Raw genomic sequence first — 22,207 nt, 5'->3', positions numbered from 1 at the left:
AGCAGGAATTCAAATTGTACAGAAAGCTGGTATATCAAAACTGCTAAAGTTTCCAAATATATACATGGAAATATTTTAAGTTGCCAAGCTACATCACAGCTTTTATATTTTGCTATGCAAGTGGTAAACACATTGCATTAGGAAAACTTGGAAACACCTTTCACTGTGCCCAGTGGCTTGTTGTCTGACTTGACTGTGTTCTGCCGACAGAAAGGACTGCTACTAGGAGCACAGATCTCTCATTTTCTAGTCCTTATTATGCAATTAGGAAAGAAAGTAAGAATTTTGAGAAGGACATTGATCCCAATTTCAGTGAGGACAGGAGAAAAGAAAGAATTGCTTTGTGGCCAAGGTTCTGAACTGAGATTCAGAAGAATAAGATGTTAAACGGCCAAACCTGCCAGAAACTTCTGGTGTCATTTCATGATTTAATCTCCTCTCTATGAAACTTTCTCTGTAATACACAGATGAAAACACTTCCTGTTCTTTATATCACCTGTTTTCCTTGCATACTGCAGATTTTTTAGGATAAGGATTGCGTGTCCAACTATATATACAACACCTACCACATCAAGCCTGTGGTTTGTCCTACTATAATAGAAGTAAGCTTTTCAACTTACTACTAAAACCAATGGCAGTAAGGAAATTTATAATGGAATACGTCTTTTACCTGGGGATTTAAAAATATGAACTTGGAGGAAGTGTCAGAATAAGATGCGGAAGGCATGCTGTCATTAAATAGACGTTAGTATATTTATTTATTATTAGGTTTCTGAAATCAATGGCAAGTAGACTGGGGAATAATTTAATGAGCTTAAGAGACACTGTTGAGCATTTTCATTTGGCTCCACAATATGGTGTAAGTCACTATGAATAATGGGAAAAGTATTGGAAGTCTCTAATTAGTGAAACTGAAAATGAAGAAAAAGATGCCAGATGAAAAAGAGTTTGGTAAATGGAATTAGAGAGAGGAGCATCTTCCATTTCAATAAAGGCAACAGGTCTGTGACACATGGGGACTTGCTTTAATGTTTTCGGATAGAACTACCTGTGAATCTTTCTCTTCTCTCTTCTTTCTTGAAGCCTTTCTTAGACTTTCAGAGCAGGTTTACGAAAGATTTATAAAATCATTTATCCTTTCCTGAAGTTCGTGAACCCAATTATTCTGCTATACATGTGTGAATCCTTCCTTCTGCAGATGGTAGGCAGAAAAAATAAAAGAATATTTCACAAGAAAATAACTATTGTCTTGTATTATATAATCATAGAAACATTGATTGGAAGGGACCTTTGAAGGTCCAGTGGTGCACTAGAAACAGGACTATCAAATCAAGCCAGCTGATGTTTAAAAATCTTCAAGGACAAGGATTCCACAACTCTGTGCAGCCTTGTTCCAGTGCTGCACTACGAGCCTAGCGATATTGTTTTGTTTATGTCTAACCTCAACCTTTCCAGCCACAATCCGTGGTTGCTGCCATTTGTTATGTCTTTTGATACTAGCAAGAAGTGCGGGCTTTGTTATTTTTCCAAATATCCTTTAGTATTTTCAAGCAGCTATTAGATCACCCATTAGCCTCTAACTTCACTAGATTTGAGTAGCCCAGTGTCCTTAGCCTCTTCCCGCAAGTCACGTGTTCTGGACTCCTGATCATTTTGATCACCCTCCACTGACTCCTCTCCATTTTCTCCATACATTTCCTGAGCTCCAAACTGGGCAGACTACCAGGTGAAATCTCAGCCGCACTAAGTAAAAGGTGGAAACGACTTGCTTCAGTTCTCTGGCAATAGGTCTCCTGACAGAGTACAGTACACAGCCTGCCATATTCCCAAGAACAGTGGACTGTTGTCTTTTATTAAACCTAGAGTCCTCTATACTGCCTATGTTCTTTTCAGCTGGGCTATTGCTTAGCTAGTAACCTCCCAAATTGTAGTTATGCACGGCGATATTTCACCAGAAGCAGAACTTGACATTTTGTCTTGATGAACTTTATGAGGTTTCTATGGCCATGTCCTTAACTTTATAAAGAACCCAGTGGACTGAGCTCTGTGCTCATCATGTCAGCCACTACCTCTAGTTTATTGTCATTTGCAAATATGCTGAAGCTTCACTCTATGTTGTGATGAAGATAATGAACAGCAGCCACCTCAATACCAGTCCTTGGGTTATTCCGTTTATTGCTGGCTGACAGCGAGATGTTGAAATGTTGATTATTATCCTTTGGGTCTAGCGATTTATCAATTTAAAATGCCCTCTAACAGTTCACTCATTTAGTTGGTGCTTACTAATGAATACCTCTTCCAAATGAAAATTGCGGGAGAGAGTGCTGAAAGCCTTTCTGAACTTAACATGTTTTACATTCACTGCTCTCTCCCCATCCACATAGACAGCAATTTCTGAATTTTCTGAAAAGCTCAGAAACACTAAAGTATATACCAAAGGACTTTTTAGCATCTGTTTCTTGAAGAAAGGAAATGCTATGAGTATGATAATCTTAACATATAACTCCTTTAAAACACTAATAGCAGCCAGTCACATGGGTTTTCAGACCCTTACTGTGACTACTAAATGTAACCCTGCAGTGATTACATTTAGTTTAGCCACTGTCAGAGTCAAGATCCTGGGCAATGTTAAATCACTATTGTCTATTCTTTCTAAAGATATCATAGAAGCTATCTCCTCACCAGCACCTCCTGACAAAGTGTCATAGAAGATAAGGTTGTGTTAGGTTGTATGCTACACGTAACAAGAGACACTTGGCTCAGCAGTCAGACAGAGAACTCCATGACTGTCATAAAACTCATTTTAGATCCACAGCATGGTGCTTCCACCACACTCTGCACACATAAAAATTTTTGTAGACAAACTGACCATTCCAATCTATCCCTGAAAGGATGTCGATATTAGGTAGCTTGCGGAACAATTAAAAAAAATTATTTGGAAAGGCCTTTTTTGCTAAGCTGTTGAGCCAATATAAGAAACACTTTTACATTATTATGGTTATTTTGAGATCATTACCTCTATGTTAAATGCAAGTGGAAACAGAATAAGTCATTGAGGAAGATCTCACGCATAGAATAGAGAGATTCTGATTTTGCCCTGAGTTAAAAATCACCTCTGTGTTTTCTCATCTGCATTTTACAATGAGCTAGATAACTGGTATCTCAATATCCTTTTATGGAATGTTCTTAAGTGGGATCTCAATGGTTTTTAATATGCTTTCAGTCTATAGCTTTTTGGCTAAATATGTCCGTGAATGCACTTATGCACTACTATACAGAGTCGTGGAAAGGACAAATAGCAAATGGTAAGTTTTGAAGTTCTGCTAATGATGATGCTAAAATATTAGTAATTTAAAAATCATTAGCAGCCCCATAAATCACAATATATATTTGTTTGAATGAGAAAGCATCTGAAAGCATATGTAACCACAGATAGTTAAAATTTTCATCTTCCTCTGAACAGTCCCTAATATGTTACTGGTACTCAGTTGTTTTCAATTCCGAGTTGATTACTATCCTAACAGTTCAATCTACTGATATCTTGAATGAATAAACACTTGTTGCTTCTGAAGCCAATTTCTTGATGTGTAGAACTGGTGCTTTCTTTATCAATACCCTACTTTTCATTTACATCTAGGCTTCCTGCAAAATCCAGTGATGACCAATGGACACAACACAGGGAAAACCTGCTGTGTTGTCACCTGAGCTGTCCCCATTTCATGGGGTCCATAAACAACTCCCTGGCACTGTAGCTTCTCTTATTAGAGATCATTTAAAATAAGAAAAAAAAATCAAGCTAGATTATTTTAAAGTTGTAGCATAAGCTTCCATTTCAATGAGTAGGGCATTATCATAAATTGAGAATGTATGTTTAAATATATGAAGATATATATATATTTAAATATAGGCAGATCTTTGAGAAGAAAATTATTAGTTGCAATTAATCTCAGTTATTAGCTGATTAATATCAGTGGTTTTGTGAACCTTTAAGATGCTCAGGACACACTCTTCATGGGTATAAAGAACACTGTTCTACCCATTTATTGCCAACAGCAGAAAAAAGAAATTCCTATTCCACTTGCCATCTACAACATAATCTTTCTGGCACTAGTTTTGTTGTACAAATGTTTTTTGAGTTTCTTAGAGAGGTTTTTAGTGTGGGTTTTTGTTTTGCTTTGTTTCGTTTCTGTTTGTTTGTTTGTTTTGTTGTTCTGGGTTTTTTTGTTTGTTTGTTTTATTTTGGGTTTTTTTGGTCATCCTGCTATAAAAAATGCCTGAATATCACTTTCTCACCTGTGAAGCTGCAACACGGTTGGTTGTCAGTGTAAAGCAGGTACTAACTTCTCTGATATTGAAACACTCCTATTTATTTAAGTCATTCCACTATGTGAGACTAGTTTATGTTGCTCCTGGGCCTGTACTGTCATGTCTGGTGGAACGTAGAACTAGTAACATTAAGATAATTTAAGCAACTATAATATAAATCATCCTGTGTTACAGTAACTGGATATCTTCTAAGCTTATTACAGTATCTTGTCCTAGTATAACCTTTATCCCAAAAAATCTTAAATATCTCATTTATAACTACAGAAAAAAAAAGCTGAACTTTCCCACTGAGACAGATTTTTTCAGGAGAGCCTGCAGAGTGTTCCATATATTCCAAGACTGCATTCCCTTGCTCTTGCTATTTTAAGGGCACCTTAGGAAGCTATGATAATTACTATGCTCATCAGCTGTAGTAATTGCAGGGAAGAATGTTCATATCAAAGCGAGTTCGGATTGCTATAGTAACAGAGTCAGTAATAACAGCGCAGACCATTTTAGAACAGGGATCCCCAGCTAGAGATCTGAAGCACCTGCAGGTGCAGAGGATTTTTCCATCCTTGAAATATCTGTGCTAAAAACAAAGTTCTCTCCTAAAACACATACGCCAAAAAAAACAGCAATTGGGGGAAAAAAAAAGAAAACCCCCAAAATACAGACTGAAAGGGCCTATTCTATCTTTATACTGATTACTGTTAGAGCACCAGTATCACAGCCAGAATAATTTACAAATAAAACAACCTGGGACTGATAGAAAGGCCTCTCTTCACCTTTCTTGCAGTGCAATGAAGCCTGATAATGGGGGTAATCTGTAATGGAATGTGGCTGTTAAATTCAATCACATTCACACCCACTTTAAAGATATTTCATATTAACAGAGTTATAAAGGAAACTCGGACTTGACTACCTTTAAAAGATATTTCAAAATGAAGCAGAATGACAACTTTAAAGTGTAGCAGCCATTCTGAAGTAGCTTCCCATGCAGAAACCCTGATTCTGCAGAGTACTTCCTCTGCCCCCTCTCAAATTTAACTTAATCCACTTGAGTTAACCAGAAGGAGATTCTAACTGCAAGTCCTCATGTAGCTTTTTACTGATAGTGCAATCAAACCTAGTGACTAAAAGTACTGATTTCAGTAGTCTATTCTAATACTGGAAGTTTCCAAGATAATGGAAAATGTCATTATGAGCAATAGTTCAGATACAGCAAAAGTTAATTTCCAGAAACAGGCAGTCATTTTTCACTCGTTTGCGAATGCAACCCAAGGCATGATTTCATTTTGACAATGTTCTTTGATGAAAATTGACCATCATGGATATTTTTAGGGTTTGCTAAAAGTCTGGCTCTATTGGAAATTCTTTCATAGCAACAAACTGAATGGGTTCCAGCCTTGTCCAACACCTAGACTTTTATTTCTGCTCATATCTTTTGACTCCTGTGGCCTTAGTGGTCCTGATCTGGCAATTTGTGTGGCCATTCTCTACAACAGAACTGTAAAAAGAGCCTTTTAGAGATCTAGTTTGCAATCATGGGAACTAACAACTACTGAAAGGAGTCTCCTAAACAAACAGTTCCTGAAGTAGAAACGTGCTGTTATTGAGAAGTCAACCACAATGCATAAGCAGAGAAGCTTGTCCAACAGATTCATATGGGGAAAAAATTACCTCCAGTGTTGGCACCTAACTGTCATTCTGTTGTCTACCGCTAAACAATGGAACAGCTCATTCCTTTAGGAAACGGCCGTGAAATGAAGCATTGTGAAGCCAGTTTGATTTTTTTAATTCTAGTTCATCCAGATTTTACGAACATAAAGTTAGTGCTGAATACTATTGATATTTGATATGAGCACCACTGCTGACTGTGTACATCAACAAAAATTTAACTTGAGAACATCAGGCTGTGTCGGAAGCTCTGAAAGGTATCTCATAAGAGCACACTTCCCTGAGACTCTCATAGTGCAAGTATTCTTCCTCATCATATGGTGTAAGTTTCTAGCAAGGGGGATTTTTCTTGACTGCTTTTTTTGTTTTTGTTTTTGTAGTGGTCAGGGCTGTTATATCAGACATGCATCAGTTACATATGTTCTGGAAAAGGTATTTCTGGACCATAGCAAATTAGCCTGGTCTGTTTTTCATATGTTGCCGTGTTGTTTGTATTCAAACAGTGTCACAAATCACTGCAAGAAAAGGAACAACCCCACACTGACTTCTCAGTATATGTATTCAGTGTTAAATTTGTATCTAGCCCTTGGTAAATTAAAGAGGATAAATGCTAGATTCCACTGAACATGCAGAACATTAAATTCTGCAGCTGCCAATTCTGGGTCAGATTTTAAGAAGTTGTTCCTTTACATCCTGATGATGCAAATCAATGAGCCTTTCTTTGACATGTACACTACCCAGTGTAGAAAAATTCCAAGTGGGAGGGTAGTGCCAGCTCTCTCTGCACTGCTCCTACATGGACGTGTACTACTATCTATGCGTATACTACTTGAACATTGCAGTGCACTAGGGATTTTGAGGAAGGCATGCTGCTAAAGCTTTGTGCATCACATTCAAATGTGTGTTGCAGTGGACACATAAAAAGTCTTGATTAAACAAAAAATTAAAATAGCAAATAGATCTCTTTCGGTCATCACCAAAAAAAAAAGAAAGGAAAAAAAAAAGAAGCTAGTACGCAGTAGGACCCATCTCATCTAGGGCAGTTAAAATCCCTTTAAAGCCCTTAGGCTTTTGATTGAAAAAAAAGATCTAATTCTATAATATTAGAATATTTTTAACATTTCAATACATTTTGGTATTGATTATGTTCACAAACTGAATATTGAAACTTGGATTTTGTTTCACGCTGTTCTTTAGACTGAAATAAATGATCAAATTCAGTCTCGGTCTAAGCAGGCAAAAGTCCCAGCATTTAACGATGGTCTTAGGGAACTAATAGAAGTTTCAGTAAAACTTCCTGTTATTTTTTCTCCAGGAGGAAAAGAGATAGATTTACCTATATTTATGTCTGCATTTTTCAATTAAGAATAATAAATTGAATCATAAGCACAGTGTAGGCTTTGAAAAGTCAAATACCAGAACTTTTTTTTTTTTTTTTTGAAATAGTAATTACTGGTAGTTTAACCTTGCTCCTTGTGCATACTAATTATTCTGTAAGTCTTCTGCCATTATAATAAAATAATGTACCCTTTATAAAGATAAAGCTACATTCTTTAAGAAGTCGTGTCATATGAAAAGTATTTTCTATCTCTCCCTCCCCTATGTTTTTTTCCTTTTTGAGCCCCTAAGACCTTCCAGATTTGGCTCAGTAAGGATCTGCTAACACTACAGGGCTATATCACCCAGTGTAGAGAAGGCTCTGTCTTCCATCAAGGCTTATTCTGATCTAGCTGAACAATTAAATATTTCACTTCCAAACTCCATATGGCTTGGATATCCATCTGTGTGTCCTTACATACCCTTTCATGTCATTATTGATTTGATACTGTGGACAGTAGATGTGGCTCCTGGTAGTCAGGACACGTGTGTTTCAGCTCATTAATCTCTAATTTTTTTCCAGGTATTTTGTTACTTGCTCCATTGTTATCACCACAAGCACTTATTCAAATTAGCACTGTCAGGGTTAGTAGAGAAGAGGATTCTTCTCCCCCCCCCCCATACACACTCTTAGTTTTTGATTTATCCAGTCTAGTTTTGCTTAATTTTTATGACTTTAGGAATTAATTTTGTTTGCCTAGATTTTTCTGTGTACTTATTTATATTTTCAAAACTTATAGCTCTTAAGCAACAGCATTCATTCTGTTGCAGTTTTGTCTGAGTAACAACAGAGAATTTGAACCATAAGTTGTAATACTTTATGATTTTTTTCCACAGAGCTCTAAGTAAGTTTTTTTTTTTTTAGCAAATAAAAATCTCAGTAGCTTTCACATATTGCCTATTCTTTTTTCTGTTAGTCATAGAAACACTACTCTACCTGAGTTGACAAGAAAGAAGAAATAATGCATAGGTTTCTTTCTTATTTCATAGCTCTGATGGAATAGCTCTAACTCCAGTAAATCATCAAGTTATCTGTTTAAATGAGCCTTTTTCCCTCAGCATGTGTGCAGATGTAGGATGTGCAACCATACAAATGTCATTCAAGTTATTTAAGAGACATGAGATAAGCATATGAAGGCAAACAGACATGAGTACCTAACTTTAGTTAGTTAGTTATAGAAAATAAATACAAAAGCTGACTGATTTTAAGAGTGGTCACTCTCTGAGAGCTGAAAATACATAGCAAATGCTGTTGAAGACATCGGTATGTGTAAACACAGACATTGTAACTACACATATTTTGTGAATCTGTGCTATATATGCAGGTATTTCCTTTTCACTAACAACTATCTTTGCCCTCACGGTGCTGCATGATATGCTACATCTAAGAATCAGAACTTTTAGAGACTGCTTCATGGGACTGAGCACATATTCTCAAGGGATAAGCATTTTTATCTGCAACAGTCTATGATTGTACAGGTGATGTTTCTGTAATCATTTTAAAGCACACTGATTCTCATCTGCAGTAGATTGGCATGACTCCATGGGGTTACACTGATTTATACCAGCTGAGATCTTGTTCTAAGGTATATTTCAAAGGAAAATGGATCTGAAATGTTATTCTGTGAAATGGTGTTCAAAATCACTGTTTGCTTTCTTTTCCACCTATATAGAAAAGCTGATAATCCCACAAGTCAGTTTTTTTGCAGCTCCATGCTGAACTCTGAAAGTTATTGCAGTTGGAGTAGTGGTCTCACTCTGTGACACAAGTCACCACCTGGACATACAGAAGAACTTTTAAAACATGTTCAGTCACAGAAGAACCTGTCTGTTTAATATTTCCTCCAGCTCCTCGCGGACTTTATACTTTTGCTGTAACACCGAATATCCACATTAGCCACATGGGAGAGGGTCAGGTGACCTCTTTTTGTCTGGAAATTAGCCCCTCTCCTCTTTCAGTTCCCTATTCTTCCTTCCTTGGTAACTGGGGAATGCCTGTGCAGCTGAAAAGCTATGGCCACACATGACTCCCCACAAAGGGGGATTGCATACACCCATTAGTTCATCCTGCAGATTCAACAACAGGCCAATATCTTAAACATCATTCATAGATGGACTTAAATGGATTAGAGGGCAATTAGCATAGTTCTGGCAGTGGTGGCATATGAATTCTGGAAAAAAAAATATCCAGCTTTGTAGTGAAATCTGGATTCTATCGAAGTCAATAGCCAGAATCCAATTGACTCTGAAGACCTCTTATTATTATTATTAATTGGCATATTTTATATTTACATATGTATGCATTTATACATCCATATCTACACATATATGTGGATCAGTATTTTGCACTCACCAAGAATACTGCATAAATCAAGCCATTTTATTATGTGTTCTCACACAACTATTTTCCATTACTCTGCAGTAAATCACAAAATGTGAAAAAAAAGTGCTTCCTCTTAATTTTGAATGATCTAAGAGAATCTGAAGCTTTGAAGAATTTATTTAGGGCATTTTTAAACACTGCAGTATTGAAAATGTGTGAATGTGAAAAAATAATCAATCAAACTACATTCTTACTTTAGGTGATACTTTATGTTAATATCTTTCTCTCTTTATTTTAACACTAATACCTAATTAAGAGATCCACTAAAAATCCATAATCTTTATTGAATGGAAAAAATCCGTGTAAATTCCTTTTTAAAGTTATCTTTGTAGACATAATATGGATATTTAAGTCAAGCATAAAATTATTAAATCTACAAACTTAACTGAGTCTAATTTATGCATATAAAAATCAGAAGGTTGTAAGAAAATCACAAGTATAACTGCAGAGAATATCATCTGTCTGAAAGGCTGATTTAATTTTATTTGTAATATTCATTTAAAATTTTATCTCCTCCATTTTCTCACTGGTCTGAACATAGAACTGGAAATCTGACATGTATTGATTACAACCCCAGATCTGACAGGGTGGCCTTGGGCAAATCATTCTCAAGCCTGTTTTACTTTCATTGTCAGCAGCGGGTAGGAGGAGTAGCTTCTTTGTCTGTTCAGTTCTGTTTCTTGATTACTAAGTGGAAATGGTAATATTTATCTGCTACGCAAGGATGCCTTAGGAATCTGTTAGCTAACATTTATAAAGTGCTACTTGTGAACAGTAAAAGCAAGGGGAGGTTTGTGTTATTAGTTTGTTTTTACAGATATAGTTATATGCATTTTATATATATTAATTTATAAAAATTGACCTAAAAATATTCCTTCCTGTCTTTAAAAATGAGACTTTTTAATGTCCCCAGAAAAACAGGTAAATGGATTTGAAAGATGACAATCTAGTATATGCACCAATGAACATTATAGGCAGCATTTTGCCCAAACACAAGGTGATCAAGGTAAGAGACGATCTTTAATTTGTATGTTTTGGAAGAATAGCCTTTTAAGCCACACACCTATTATAATGTGAACCAAAAAAAGAAGCAAACCCAAGTTCTGGCAAGAATCACTTTATTCCTGTAGCTGGAGCAGTTAGAAACATTACTGTTCCAATTTCTTACCGGGGATCACCAAATAGATGCTATCAACTGTACAAATAATGCACAAATAACGCAAATCAGCTGTGTCAGTCCAAACAATCCCCCCAAAAGTTTAAATTTAGATATCTGATACCATGCTGATACCACATTCCATGTAAGAATGATCTTTACACATTTGGTTTGTCTGTGGAGGTTCCAATGGCAGAGAAGCAGAACACAGCTTGACAACATGAGTTCTTAAACCACTGCAGATAGCTGCTAGTTGAATCTAAACCTGTAGACAAGTCAGACTTCACACAAACAAGCAAAATATGATTTCTGCAGGAAGTGCAGGAGTAAGGAAGGACAGATTTAGGCCAAATAACCAGTAGAAGAAGCCTGTTCTTGGCACTCTTTCCCCTGCCGTGGCAACATGGCAAAAAAAAAAATTATATCTTTCAAGGACACGGCAAAGGCAAAGCAAGTAACGGAATTAAGGCAATTTTTTTACTGTTGTTCATCTTTTATACCACCAAGTTTAATATTTGAGTCACCAGTATATTACAAAATAATGGCAAGTATCCATCATAGCTATTGTCCCCATATATTGATAACTCAGGAAGAAATAAAAATATTCAGCTAAAATGAATCACCTGGAAGTAATTTGTGTTTGGAGGTGATGAAAAATTTATAAATGGCTCTTGAGTCTAGACAAATTGTCAATGTTCTGAAATTGCTACATGCTGAAAACTTGTATACTGTGTCTTTGTTTCAGTAGATTGATAAATAGAGTTTATATAAATTAGGCAGAGATTACAACACATTAGTGTATTTATTCCTCTACATATGCCTGGTGTAAGAATAATTATTTGTTTTTTAACGATATATGCAAGTCTGAAGAGTATTATTTCAGATGGTCAGTTTTTGATGTAGGGACAATGTTTGAATTTGGACAATGAGGATCCCACCAGCACATTCTAAACAACCTTTTGGAAACAAACTTCAGAAAAATATACGATGGAGCTTAATGCTCTGTTGTTGTCCTACTAGCCTGGGAGCAACACGATGGGGGCTGCTCCCAGAGAGAGGTGAAGCAGCTGCTATGCGTGATTCGAGAGCAGGCCCTGCCCTCCCTGACCAGCACAGCCTTGGGACAGCCAGGCCAGGGGGTCACAGCACGGGTGGTGAGAGCAGCAGGGCCAGCAGGAACTTGTAACTGTGGGAAGCCCCAAGACCAATAGCAAAGTGCTCCCCACCTGGGAGAAACTCACCTGGCTTCCGTGGCCAACGTAGGATGTGGCTGTGGGGAGCCATAGGGCAGCCCTTGAGCAGCGAGAGGGGCCAGTTTGAGATTGGGGTTGGTTTAAGGGACTCAGACAGCCCCTTGGGAGCCACGGGGAGAGGCTGGGAATGGCACCCCACAGCAGGGCCAGGAGAAAAGGGGATCCTGGCAAGGCCCCTCTGGCAGCTCCGGCCTCTGGGTGTGCTCAAACCCCTTTTTAGGGCCCTGGTTTTTCATATTCAATAAGTATTTAGAGCAGCACATCTTGCATTTATGCCTGCAATCCATGCAGATCTCCTGTCACTGATTGTAAGTGCCCCTGCAAATTTATTCGAGACTTTTAGTTTGCTGGAGTCTATTGAAATATGATTATATGAGTTGGAATTAGGCTTAATGCCCATCAAGTAACTGAATTTATTATTTTATGCTGCAGCTGGCACATATTTCTAAAGGACAGGTACAGATGTAACTTTCCTTTGTGTATTGAACGCTATGAAAACTCTTGAAATGCAGGATTCATTCTTTGGCTGAATGTCAGGTATGGAAATCTTCTCAGGTTGAATTAAGACACACACAGGAAAAAAATGACTATTGAAGAAGGCAATATTAATTAAGTTTTTTTTTTTTTTTCTGATCTTTACAAACCTAGGGAATAGGCATTTTGTGTTAGCATAGCTACGAGGATAACAACAGCTCTCCTGTGTTTTGTGCAAGTGACTCATTTATCCAGTGAGTATAGATGCAGGGTTAATATATCTGTTGTGAGTCTGAGAAACTTTCTATAGCAGCTGGATGAAAATTCATTTTATCTTCTTCCTCCCTCCCTCCCTTCCTTCCTTCCTTCCTTCCTTCCTGCCTCCCTCCCTCCCTCCCTCCCTCCTTCCCTCCTTCCCTCCCTCCTTCCCTCCTTCCCTCTCTCCCTCCTTCTCTTCTTCCTTCCAGACTTTTTAGGAGTTTTGTAATTTTACCCTCACCCTCCCTGCTGCTTACCAGCAGCTGAGATGTACAACTTTGGTCAACATTAAATTAGGTCCCAGCCAAGAGTCATTTCATTTTATGTTTTAACTTCCAATGAAATCAGAAATACCCTGTGGCTCAATTTCTGGTGTTGAAAAGCTCAGATGTGTGTTTCTAAAAAATTACTCCCCAGAGAAAGATCTGACAAATATAAACAACTGTCCCTAGTCTGTCTGCCCTTCAATTTAAAGCGGTTGTCCTGCATACATAACTATGGAAGGGAATCCTGTCTACATTTGGTCTTCGAAATAAATAAATATATAAAAACGATCTCTGACAAAACTACAGCTTCTTTACATCACCATATGTTGTGATAACTCATATCAGATCACAAATAGTCTTACATGGGGCATCTATGCTAGAGCCTGTGGGTAAACTGGAGAACATATTTAGATTTCTGAGAATTTGAGGCATTAAAAAATACATAGTGATAGAGATGGCAGAAAGAGTTACTAAAAGTTTATCCAGAATATGCAGTGGTTTTGATCAGTATTTCCTCCTATTAGACACTAGTATGATTCATTTCAGCCAATTAAATTATTGTTCATCTTATGAACTTATACAGAGGCAGGCATCTACATCTTTAACCTAGATCTTGCTCTTACTGCTGTCAGGATCCTGCCCGGTCTCCACGGGCTGTGCTTCTAGCATTGTCATCTCAGGTAGGTGGTTAAAGTTAGGCAAAAAGAACAGGAATGTTTTTTCGCTCAGATACTATGGGCAAGATGTATAGAGCATCTATATGTTTTAAGGATTTTTACTTCAAATTGGTTCTAGTCTGTTTTTTGTTTGTTTGTTTCTTTGTTTTTAATGCACTAAGTATATTCCTGGAGCACATGTTTTAGTTTACTTTCATTCAGAGGAACCCAGGTTCTGCAGTGCAAGCCTTCTCCATCAGCTTAACCAAAGCAGAGGTAAGCAGGGACATTTGTGAGACTCATTTCAAAAGTGTAGTCATCACCTGAAACAAAACACTAATGCAGATATACTCATGTGACTGTTAATGCCCATTCCCTAATACACACCCACACTTCTTCAGGAAGTAGAAGCTAATCCTTCTAAATGCTTCTTTAATTTCAACCCCTCTTTGTAATTCTTATCTCCTGTTTTCTGCAGAGCTGTTCTAAATATGACCATTTTGGAATTTTTATACGCAACTCCCCATCTCTCCCTTATAATTTTGTAAGCTTTCTATCCCCATGTTTTTCTCAAAACCTCTGTTTTACTGCAGTTGTTATTCAGCTGCATGACACCTTGGCAGGAAAAAAAAAAAAAAAAAGAAAGAAAGAAAAAGCTGCATCCATGGTTCCTTTATTAAATCGTGTGTTATGAGAGGGACAGGCTGGAGGTTTAGAGGAAGGAGGTAGTGTTTAACAGAAAAAGGTACCTATTTATAAATAAAACTATTTTTTTTCCTAAGGAGAGGAAAATGGAATTAAACTTGTTTTTGTTAAGTCTGGGAACACAGCATGGCCTTAATTTTAAATCTGGAATGGGCGTTGAACCATATTTCATAAAGCTCTGCCAAACAGATTCTGCAAAAAATATGGGCTCTTTGATAGCAATGTGGCCTCTAATAACAAGCTGAACACCAGCATTATTTCACTTGCTCCCTCCCCTTTCAGAAGTCTCACTAGATTTACTACTCTGTTCAGAAGCCATTTTCTTAAAGTTGCACATTAAAAAAAAATCTTTAAAATCTTTCATGAAGACTTACACAATCTTTTTTTTCTTTAATTGCTCTGAAATAAATTATTAATTTTTATAATCCGTATTCACAAAGAACTTTAGGGTTATGCTGCAAGCAAGATTCATTCCAAAAAGAAAGAAATGGCAAAATAGATAAAGCATTTTTCTGTATATCCAAAATTGATTATTTGAACCTCATTCTGTCATAAATCACCCTTAATCAATCTACATACAAATATGTTTCTAGACATTTGCACTGGACTTTAAACAAGTGCTATCCCAGTACTATATACTGTTGTGTGTCTGTATTGAAGTGTGCCCAAACTTATAGGCTACAGAAGCCATTATGTTATAGCCACATTTGTCAAGTAGCTAAGAAACTTTGAGCTAGTCTCTGGCAGTAACAGTTTCAGTTTTAATATTTTAAATTTTACTTTGGATACAGAGATTTTACCTTCTATAAAATCTGTTCATTCATAGTTCAACTCCAGTCTCTCTTCTGGTAAGGAATCTCTTACGACTTTTCTTAACAGCACTCACTAAAATGGACAATTTAGATTAATGAACTTCAGACTGTGGACCATTCTCATTTATACTGCTATAATTATTGAGTATTTAAAAAGAGAAATAGAGTCTCTCTAGAGTTATATTGAAGAAGATTTTATTACAGTAACTGTTCTTCCATTAGCGCTCTGAGAGCTTACTAGATGAGTTATGTTTGTGTTTCCGCACATTGATTAAGTGGTTGTAAATTTTAAAATAGTGAATTATAAACCTTCCTGATAAACTTTCTGCTCATTACCGTTCTTGCTGAAATTCATGAAATTTCTTTTATTTTTTTTGACCATGAACACTGAATGCCTTTCCAGATGCTTATAAGACGCCCAAAGACTACGTGATTAAATCATTTAAAATACTTCATCCATCAAGAAGCTTTTTCTCATAAAATTCAACATATCTAGGGCTATTGAAAATATGTTTTTGTGGATATAAGTAGTATTATAGATTGAAAGTGCAATTGTTTAATTCTTATATCGCATAACATAAAAAAAAAAAAGATTAAAATACTCCAAGTTGGATGCATATTTATTCCTAGAACTGAAAAACAGACAAGATTCTCAATGGGTAGCCATGACCTTGGAGGGTTCCTGGAAGAACTCAGTGGAAGATGTAGGAGGGAGCCATTTCCTGGTCATAAGAAACAGAGAAATGTAATCTACTTTCCCTAGCTTCCTTCTTCATTTTTCCCAGTATATATGTGCCTTCAAATCTCATACATGTGACTTGAACTGAAAACATATTTTCTGTTTTATGCTCAGTACTTTTCTTTCACTCCATGATGTTCTTGCACCATAATCACATGTTCTCTTAAGCTTTTCCTCACCGTGATCACAGCAGGGTAATTGCAACATGTTCAGAACATCACAGCAAGTTTGCCTGGAAAATCACTTTGCTTTTAGCAGAGAGCAAATTGCAGGAGGGCATTAATTAATAAAACTCTTAGCTCCATCCAGGGTACAGTTTTTATGAATATATACTTTCAGGGCAATAGCACTAAGTCTGGCAAGGTGCTACTGAGAGTTTTCTGCCAGTTTTTCAATAGAACATTCAGTTCATTTTAGTCTCTTCAATACAACAAGTATGAGCAAGAATACTGTGAGATGAATGGAGATACAGTCATTTCGGTCCCCATGAGGTGGCCTAACAAAGCCCCTAGAACCTGTAAGGATATAAGAGACACTTGAGTCCTCTTTGAAAGATTTCTTTCTTTCAAGTGATAGCACCATCACACTCCTCAACCATTTCCAGGATTCCTGTTTCTCTCCTTAACTACTGATTTCTTCAAGTTTTATAGAGCGCAGTCAGCAAAGAAATAGAGAGAAAAAAAAGGAAACTGGAGACTTCTGCACTGGACTTTGCAATCCACTCTGCCAACCTCCACCTTATTTTAGCAAGTCCCAGGCCTGATGAGCCTCATAATGCGCTGTGAGACTTTGTTCAGGTTCCCAAGGAAGAAAAGAGAAATATACGGAAATATTATGCTTGGATGGAAAAGCAGAGCTATGGAGACACAGAGGATGATTCCACCTGTGCATGGATGATAGATAATAGCACTTTGGCTGGAAAACAGAGTGTAGATACAGGGAATCAGTTGTGTTTAACAGGACCAAGTGTACCAGTGATAGGGAAGGCTACAACTTCCTATTAACACAATTTAGTACAAGAGACAGTCCTGTCCTTGTGTTTCTCACATAGGGACTGAGTAGCTGCATACCTTATCACTATTGGCCAAGATTAAAAGATTAATTTCCTTTCATATCAGAATTGCTGTCAGTTTTCATGTGACAGAGCGTCAGTCAAATGTGAAAGGTCAAAACAAGACAAAACTTTCTTCATCTTTCTAGTCCTACTTTTTCTATATACAATTTTTTTTTTCCAAACTAAGACATTGGTTACAGCAAGACTTTACTTTCAAAGAAAGAAAAACATTAGCAGTGCAGTAAATGTTGAATAATCCAGTGACTGCTTTTAATTGTATTTCATGGACATAAGAAGTTAATAAAGATAATTTTTAAAGTGGAAATTTTATGTTTTCACTCTCTAATCTTGCAATGGGGATCTGCCCACACTGAGTTCATTGCAAGACTATGGCTATAGAGAAGAGTGAGTCAGTTTGGCTAAGCAGAAATTGATTCTATCAGCACAACTAGAACTCGTGTGCCTCAGTCTTCTAAGCCCTTTTGAAAATCTTGGCCGCTATTTTTTTCTGCCAAATGGGTTGATGACAAGCAACAATCAGAAATACCCTGGTCTGGTGTTATTAAAATCATTACTAGAGAAATTTAGAAAAAAAAAGGCATCAGCATTCTTTTACTATATTAAAATATTTTCATGAACCGAGTCATAAAAAATGAGACATATTTACTACTTAGAATTTTTTTAAACATTATAAATGGAATAATTGCTCAGAATATTGCTACCACAAACAAGACAATTGACATTTTCAATGTTACTATGAATAAACTCCAACATTAGTATTGTAACAATGCAAATGACTGTAGTACCTCTTCCATTAATATTGTTCAGCCAGGAAATTACTTTAAATTATGGTAGCTGGCAGTTAAATACCCCTTATTTATGACTTCCTGGGATATGCTGCTCAGAGTGCAAAGACACAGTTTACTACAAGAGTGAAACTTCCGTATTCTTAGGGTTTATTTGTTTATATTTAAACAGATGAGACACTGCAGCCCTCCTACTGAATTATACCACAAGAGCTATCAGTAGGCCATCTGAATTCTGTTTTCCCATCCTAAATCAGAATCTCTCTGGTTTAGATTTATTATTGTCTTCCCTCACAAGCTCCAATCAGCAGTAGTCTCCCACTGTCCTGGTGAGGACTAAAATCGTTCCTTCCAGAGTACAGGTCAGTAACTGTAATTTCTAACCATACAGAGGAGGCAGATGTGCTACTTGGTAGCTTTATGCTTTTTTTTTACCCATTCAAGACAAGGAATAAGCTGAAAAAGTGGTGTTGGATTTGAATAGTAAATTGATTTTCAATAATAAGAACAAATAAAATTACAAATGAATAGATGGCTCTCATGCAATGAAATTAACTCCTAGGCAGAGGCATGTAAAATCTAGATTAAAGGACATGTGAGATTATTGGTTTATTCATTCAAATAAGAACATTAACTATACAGAATTATTTAAATATGCATGTATATTTTTTCAGCATTGTAAACTTATATTTTTCAATATGCTCTTTTATATCAGTTCATTTTTTCCGGTCTTACTGAGAGTAGTCTATTATTTTGTCAGTGATCCTGCTGAAAACTGTGAAATCAGGCTGCTCAGTACCAGTAATAGGGTTAGAGGAGGTATGTGAATCTGACTGTGAGTTGTCTTCTCTCTCTTTCTTACAAATCAATACCAGTTATTTAAAGTGAAAAAATTCTTCCCAATAATGCAAAATAAATTATATTATTTCTACATTTTACAGTCTTAAATGATTTGCAGTTAGGCTCCATGCCAGGCTTCTACTTAACTTAATCCTTACTTGCATAATATGGTTAGGTAAGGAACGAGTATCCTGAAGCCTCAGAGTGAAGCACAATTGAGCACCCTCCCCCTACACATACACCCACTGGTGTTTTCTGGACAAAACAGGCAAGGGTTAGTGTAGCCCAAGTGAACAGGGAGTACAGGGTGCACAGAAGAATTCTACTTTGGAACTTCTCCTCAAGTTTTGCTGACATTTATGTAAGACCAAGCCTCAACATCCAGTAAATCCAATAACAATATAGAATTTATTCTTTCTTGGAATGAGAGACTATTACTGAGTCTAACATAGCTATATTTGAGACCATGTTTATGGCAATTGTGTTTTCAAGGAACTGTCCACTGTAATTCAAAATGGTCCCAGCCAGAAGGATGGCCATTCTATTTAATAGGCCCAATATACAGAATTACTGAACTTGGCAATATTTCTAATTACTATTCAAGTACTTATTCAAGCACTGCATCATTCTTATACAAATGCTTTAATGCAGACACCAGAGAAACCAGGACCAGTACAGAATCAACAATAGGACTCTAACAGGGAGGTACAGTCAAAATGTGTGGATTCTGCTCAAGAACTGTGATTTGTCCCAAAACCCGCCTGAACAATCAGAAATCTCAGCAGTGAAACATTCATACTCGCTGGTGCAGCAGGATACCCCTTCTTGAAGATGGATTGTGCTATCAGTAAAAAGTCTGTGGTATAAATACAACTGAGCAGAAGTATCCATGCACTTGGGAAAGCACATGAAACAAGCTTGTAGAACTGCCCTGTATTGTCCTTAGAGCCAGCCAAGGTTTGCCAGGATTTTAATGACCATAGTGTGCCTATTCTCAGTGTTGACTGTCACTCTAATCTTGATTACATCCCACATCACATTAAGAATGAAATCAGCATAGTCATCAATCTAGTAAGAATGAATTTATATCAAAGTGGCCAGTTGTGCCTTTTGCAGCTTCATCTCAATATGTACTCTCCTTTGCTGTGTGTGATCCATCATGGGATGAGGAAAATTTGTCACCGGAGCAAAAAGTTTTGTCCCAGTTGTGTGCAACTGCTGTACAACCACTGTCAAGCAGAGATTCAGAGAGCTGTTGCCACTTATAGGGAGATGAAAATGGTGGCCTGGAAACGGAAACCACTCTTGGTATCAAGATGTAAATGGTGGCCTGCAAATGATTAGATGCTGTTTATGAGAGACTGCTGACTTCAGAAACAGAAAACTAGACCTTCTAGAGAAGCCTCACACAAACATCTCCACCAGACAACAGGATTGGTTTTCCACAGAGAATAAGCCAGCCTTGTTGCTTTGTTCCAACTTACCGAAAGAATTCAGAACTACAAGGCAGCCTGCCCAGGACTCACACTGGCAACAAACAACTACCAGCTGCCTATGCTACTTCAGCAATGCCCATTTGAAGTATAGTTATACACCTAGGCCTGAAGTGGCTCAACTCTCTACTGACAGGTGATCCAGGTAGGGATGAATCTGGTATTAATGATCACAGACCAAGGACTCAAGGACACTTGACTGCCAAGTGACATGTTGGCTGCTAATAGACATCATCACCTGGCTTTAGCTGTGCCAGTGAGATAGGTTACTACTCCCACCTGCTCTTCCTCACCCTGACCTGGGCGTATAGCTGGTCTGACAACACAGCTGTGTGTGAGAGGGTTGCCTAATCTATTTCAGGCAAAATGAGGCAATTTATCTTAAACTTTTAAAATACCACTACTTAGTCTTTCCTAACCAAGCTCATTTTAACCGTAACAAGTTGTGACAGGTTTTAAAATGCCAGACGTAAAACTGAGTTACAGTTGATTTACAGTGCCATTTACCATCCTGCCACCCCTGCTACTCCATTGGTAATGGGTGACAGGGAGACAAGACAAAGCTTGCTAGAAGCTTTAGGATCTGAAACTTCCACCAAACATATCACAAGAGGGTCAGGGTATGTGCCAGGACCAGTAGGATTCCTATCATAGCTTTCTCCAATTGTGAATCTAATATCTAGAACAGAGAAGTTCTAGAGAATAAGAAAAATAAGTTTGAGAAATCTCAGCCGGTACCTTCACTCTTCTGCTTTTCTCTTGTCTAATGACTTTACTCCTCAGTATGCAGTTAAGCATTAGTAAAGTATTCTTCACCCTTTCTCAGAAAATGTTGATTCCTTATACATCTATGACTTGTAATATACAGGTCATCAAGTTTTTCATAGCATAGCATTTTTTACCAAGTTATGTTCATCACAGAAAAAAAGGCAAATTATTTTAATCTTATTTTTTAAAAAAGCAATTCAGACCATGGAAAAAAATATCAAATTGCCTTTTGGGCAAAGAAAGGGTTGGGAACATTGCATTATCCTGCTTCTCCATTATGTAACCATTCTTAACTGCACAAGTAAAATAAGAGTAAAATGAAATAAATTAAATAATCTATGTTGTATATATACAAGGCCTACATTATCTTGGCTGTAATAATATACATTATCATTAATGACTTTCACTTTACAATGCAGAAAGTCAGATTTGGTGGTGGTGTAGTCGTCTTCATTCCTTGACCTTTACTATCTGCTTTGCTCACATGAAAGCATTAGTCTGCTGTCGTACTTCAAGAAACCATGTAATAAGGTCAACTATGCATCACGCTAAGTCATTTAAGGCTGTTCTAGTATATTTGGTTTATGACAAATGCATAAGATCACTGCAATTATCTACAATGATAGTTAGGCTTTATGCTATATACAATTCAAATTTCAATTACGCTAGAAAATGCTAGTGCCAGAGGATGAGTAAAATGTTTTATCACCATGAATTCAATATCCATTTAACTGAGATGCAACAAAAGATAATTTCAAGTTCTGAAATACCTATCCTCTAGAGAAATGTATAAATGGAAAAATGCTACTGTGTATCTCTCCAATTAAAACAGCTTGTCTACTTTTCACTCTTGATATGTGTTAAGATTTGCAGGATTTGGAGGAGTGATGGAGGCAAAGTTCATATAAGAATTCAGAATTGAGGAAATAGTTTTGCTGCTGAACACTTAAACCCCTATAGAGAGAGATCTGTGAGATACTGCAGTATATCAAAGAGATGTGCATTAAGAATATGCTGCTTCTTATGTTACAGGACATGGCAGGGGGAAAAAAAAAAGCCCCATTCAGCAGCCATCACCATAAAACGATATAAATGCAACTGCATTACCAAGGGACCTCAATTTGCCGACTGAAGAGGGCAACTACATTTTCTGCTTACAATACGTAAAAAATCCTAAGCACT

Source organism: Tinamus guttatus, unplaced genomic scaffold (genome assembly GCF_059628265.1).
Source record: "Tinamus guttatus ecotype Peru unplaced genomic scaffold, ASM5962826v1 Tinamus_guttatus_pri_ptg000138l, whole genome shotgun sequence".
NCBI classification, from domain to species: Eukaryota; Metazoa; Chordata; class Aves; order Tinamiformes; family Tinamidae; genus Tinamus; species Tinamus guttatus.
The sequence above is the reverse complement of the archived record's forward strand: the minus strand, read 5'-3'. Positions refer to the sequence as shown.